We start from the raw sequence: 5338 nt of genomic DNA, 5'->3' as shown, positions 1-5338 counted from the left end.
AGGGGTCATAACTGTTCGGTATATGAGAAGTATCAGAAGTAAATCATCAGTGCCATAATATTGCTGAATGAATGTAATATTTATTTGATATATCGATTATAGTATTTTTTTAATAACTCAACTCTAACGGCTGCTTTTCATGCGCAATCGTGGATATTCACTGATTTGGTTTGTCTAAACAGCCAGAGTAATTTGCCAGTCCACCGAGCCCATTCTAGAAGGCGTAGGGTATAACTCGAATTAACTAATCTACTTTATATATGAAATTCTCGTGTCACAATGTTAGTTACCATACTCCTCCGAAACGGCTGGACCGATTTTTATGAAATTTTATGTGCATATCGGGTAAGTCTGAGAATCGGCTAACATTTATTTTTCATACCCCTAAGTTATAAGGGGAGCGGGATTAAAGGGGTTAATAACATATATGGCAACACAACGTTTGCGGGGTCAGCTAGTAAAATGCAAGTATAAAATAGTGCAAAACATGCATTATGAAGTTATCAATCTTTGTGATAAAAATTTAAGGTGAAAGTTATACTAAGACAGCTTGTTTTGTTCAAATTATAAAAGACAAAATATGAATGATGGAGTACGACTTTAAAAAACCCCTCTTTGGGTCAATTTTGAGTTTACTCTGCTGAAATGCTAAGCTTAAAAAGGTTTTCGTATTAGGTGGTAAAGCAAAATATATTGATAAAACTTTTATCTTACAGATGTTTTTATATTGTCCAGCCTCGGCTCAACCAAAATAGACCAACCTGGTCGATTAGCAATCCTCAATCAACGATCAACCTCCAATCCCACCAATGAGGATGCTTTCAACAGTAGTTTTGGAGTGTTTACAGCACTTGACAGCAAAGTACAGGAATGTTAAATATAATCGCGTGATTAATGACACTTTTACAATTAATAATGATTTCGTACTCATATGTGCAATAAAAACCAGGTTACATTACAGGTCAGAACCAAACTGGATACTTAGTTTTTTTTTGTTTGCTATATAAAATTTAAAAAAAAATTATATATTCCAAGTTCCAAGTCAGCTTGTATTTAACTAATATAGGCTTAGGTACTTCCATATTGTGTGGTTCAAAAGACGGAAATTACGTAAATAATACACAATTATTTACCTACAATTAACAAAGCCGCTAAGCTAATCTTAGAATTAAGCGAGAGTAATTAACAAAATGAAAAACTTAAAAACTCAATATGCATAATAAGTAATCCTTAACATTATGTAACCCATTGTCCACAGTAAACAAAGTCACCTGACGAAGCGCCGAGCACAGTTACCTAAACCTTGCCTCTGGCGCTCAAACTTTTATTCGGAACCAGAATATCTGAGAGCGTTCACCCCTGACCCCTAACTGTTGGTCATCTCGAGACGTTCTCTGTCCTTGTTAATCATTGGCAATGATGTATATAACTGTCTCTTTCATCTCGCTGTGCACGATCCGATACAGCATGGATCGGAGTATCCTCAGAATTGCACTCTATTGCACGGTACAAGAATTGTGCAATCCTTATTTTCCTAATACAAGAAAGGCGAATAATAATAAAAAAATTCAATCGAAAATGTTGGTTAAGACAGATACAATAAGGAATAAATGATCGCTAAATAGTAGGCAATTGAATGATAGAAAATGACTTAAAAATTCTATCTTTTAAAAATAGAAGTGAACAGTATTTTAAAAAATTATATAAACGTTCTAGTAAATTAACTAGACCATAGCTTATCTAAGCTAATATCGGTAGTTTCATTTAGACAACGTTAAATTTTTAACGTACAGTAAAATTTAAATTATACGCAATAAAATAAATTTAAAGGATTATAATTGTAAATGTAATCATTTAATTTATCTATATAATACATTGTATCCGTCTTCCTACCAGTCATACTAATCTAACTAATAATAGTGTGGGAAAAATTTGTTGGAATAAATAAATCCAGATCCTACTTCTAAATACACACCTTTCCATCTCAAAATCGTCAAGGTATCTCGGATTCAGCAGAAAAAAGTGACGACTAGTAAATAGTAGGTCATTATATTGATACATTAAAAAGAATTTTAGATAACTTCAATTCTATAAAAAAAAATATTTAATACAAATGTTAGCCTTGCATTTGAACCATGCAGCAGTAACAGGGAAGATGTACGAATGTAACCGCATTACTCGCCCGGTTAACCGGCTCACCCGCCTTTATCATAGAACTATACCCTCTCACTATGTAGATACTATCATACGTGAATTTTTTTTTTTTTTTTTTATTGGAAACTTAATATTTGACATTAGATATTAAACTCTTTTTTGTTTTTGTTTTTCAGTTGTAAGAAAAAATAGAAAACAACGTGACAGTTTATTTTTTATATTCAGACATATATTTTTAGAACACAATTCAAATATTCAAGAAGATAACTTTTGTAGCATTTTTTTTTTAATTTTAATGTTCTTTTTTTATTTGGTGTTGTATTAAAAAATATAGCTTGACATGCAGGCTTTCGCTTGTTAAAAACATTGTTATAAAGTATTCCATATTATTTTAACACTGTATAGAACAATGATTTTTGACCTATTTTACAACCCTCAAAATCAGTACATCCAAACCACAGCACAAATAATTATAGAGACGACAGCGAGGGTTGAAACAACGGGGGTGCAACAAAAGAGTGCTGTAATCATTTTGATACGATTTTCACGCATCGCCGCCGAAGGATGTGGTTATCGGCCCCTGGTTAAAAATGTATTATTAAATGTTTGACTTTGTTAAAACTATACGCTACCGCTGGTGCCATACTGGTTAGTTGGTTTAGAAGTTATTATTTTAAAAATCATACTTTTTTAATTCCTAAACCAACTATTGACACGTGTTATAATATAATTGAGCATCTATTATTCTTCTTAAATAGATTGTGTTCAGTGTGTTCTCCTGATATATCTTAAATTACATCGTATTATACTATTCTAATTTGAGCAACATTTTAAAATGCTGTAAATATCGCTTTACACTTTCCACGTCTGAAACGATAAGAACTAATCAAAACGCTAGTATCAATTAAGTGCCAGTTTCACCGGTTATGAATCAAGTATATCCACACATAAGTTACATAAAGACTTTAACAGCAGGAGGTAGAATAATAGGCAATTAGTACCTGTTTCTCGAATCTTATTGCGAATAGAAATTCATAAATAAGTAGGTATAGCTGGGGGATAAAATTGTAAAAAAGAATAATATGTATATCCCAAACTACAATCAGTTGATTACCGTCATCCGTCAAAAAGCGTTACCACAAATGGATACCACAGTTCCACTACCACCTTGGAACTTAAAAAGCCGATCGATGGCGGGGTAACCATCCAACTGCTGGCTTTGAAATGTACAGGCCGAGGACGGGCAGCGGCGTCTTCGGTGCGACAAAGCCGACCCTGCGGTCACCAACCCGCCTGCCCAGCGTGGTGACTATGGGCAACACAAATGAGTTCACGCCATTTTTGGCGCCAACTTGTGGAGGCTTATGTCCAGCAGTAGACTGCGATAGCCTAAAATATGTGTAAGCGCCAATCCTTCTCCTACATGGAGAAAGAAGCCTATGCCCAGCTGTGGGATATTACAGGCTGAATCGTCTGATCAAAGTTAATATACTATTACTCAATCTCTATTTTTCGACCTTCCCGTTATGGCTATAAACTAATTAAGAAATTACAAATATAACATATTATACACATATTTGTTTTATAATTTAACAATTAATCCACACCAATTAAATCTTGCAACGTGTAAATGAGATAACTTGTTTGTTTGTTTTGATACAAAACTATCATCGGCGTGGTTTATTTTAAATTTAAGCGGCAATCTGTGGTGGCAGCCATGTTAATATTTTCACTAATTAAAAGGGCGCTCTGCAAAAACATTGAATGCGATAACGGATTGACACTGACAAAAGTTGAGCTTTAAATATGTTCATAGCAAATTACTGCACAACGCCATCTTGTGGTGAGTTTTTGAACTATTAGGATATTATTTGTTGTTTATTTTTATATAATGATACGAATATTTTTTTATGTTCGTCATTATTTAATTACCATTTATTTATTACATTACATTTAAATAATATTAATAGAATGTTTTAAGTTTTACAAAATTGTCAAGTTTTAGTTTTACCTACTTAACCAAGTGTATTTAATAAACCTTTTCTATAACAAATACAATATACTGTAACTTTTGGTGTTGTCTCCTTGAAAGAAGACTGGATTCAATTAAAAGTTTTTTTTTTGTGATGAATTGATTCATAAAAATTATAGGAACTTTGTCAAGTAATAAATATTGACAAACTACGTTATTAAAAAAAAAAATAATGTTTGAATACGTTAAATACAACAATATGTACATAATTAATTGGCATTTATAAAAGCATGAAGTACATAAAATATATCTTAATAAAAGTTTTCTCAATGTTTAATAAGTGATCAACAATTTCTCTTGTATAAGAGTCAGGGGGTGTAACTCAGTGGTAGAGTGTCTGCTTCGCATGCTGAAAGTCCTGGGTTCAAATCCCAGCACCTCCAAATGGTTTCTTTTTTTTTAATATTTATTATATATATTTTACTATATATTGAAACTATTTATTTTCAATATTTAACATCCAATTAAATATATTTGCAACTTCGTACTCATGTAATTCTGAATTAATTATATTTTTCTAGTATTCTTGTCTACAATTTGCGTCTTAAGGATAAACTTTCTTTAAGTACTGTGTTATCTGACTGGTTACCGTATACTATGTTATATATTATTACTTTTATGTAAGTATGTATGAACCCAAATGAATCTCTCTCGAATAAGCTCAACTATTCGGAAAGTTTTACGTTAGTCACAAAGGATGTGACATCCGGTCAAAGCACATTATTTTATAAAAGTAGAAACCTAAATATGAATGAATTATGCCCTATTTAATATTTAATTTCTATATTTAAAATTATTTAAATCAATTATAACATTTATCGCGTTAGAATAAAATCGAAATTTCTGTGCTATAATTTCCTCTAATTGTAAGTAGCGTCGATTTTCTGAGCCAACAGAGCAAATACCCGCGCACGTGGCGTCATTGCGTCACTATTAAATAAATCTTTCATACCAGTGATTGACAAACAGCTGGTTTACTAATTCATATCCATATAAATATAAATGAAATGTATGTACGTGCATAACTTTAGAACGACTGCACCAAATATTATATAAATTTAATGTTTTGTAGGTATTTTTTGTTGTCAGAACAAGGTATGTAAGTATAAAAAAATGAATTAAAGAAGATTGCGGTATGAAGTAACCGAGTCA

The 5338-nt window shown here is 31.9% G+C and overlaps 1 non-coding gene across 1 annotated transcript; it reads left to right on the top strand.

Moving 5' to 3' along the window:
• Positions 1-4497: 4497 nt before the first annotated feature.
• On the top strand, positions 4498-4569 carry Trnaa-cgc. Its single transcript has one exon. It is a non-coding gene; the product is annotated as a tRNA-Ala (tRNA).
• Positions 4570-5338: the final 769 nt, after the last annotated feature.

Source organism: Melitaea cinxia, chromosome 13 (genome assembly GCF_905220565.1).
Source record: "Melitaea cinxia chromosome 13, ilMelCinx1.1, whole genome shotgun sequence".
Classification (NCBI taxonomy): Eukaryota; Metazoa; Arthropoda; class Insecta; order Lepidoptera; family Nymphalidae; genus Melitaea; species Melitaea cinxia.
The sequence above is the reverse complement of the archived record's forward strand: the minus strand, read 5'-3'. Positions and strand labels throughout refer to the sequence as shown.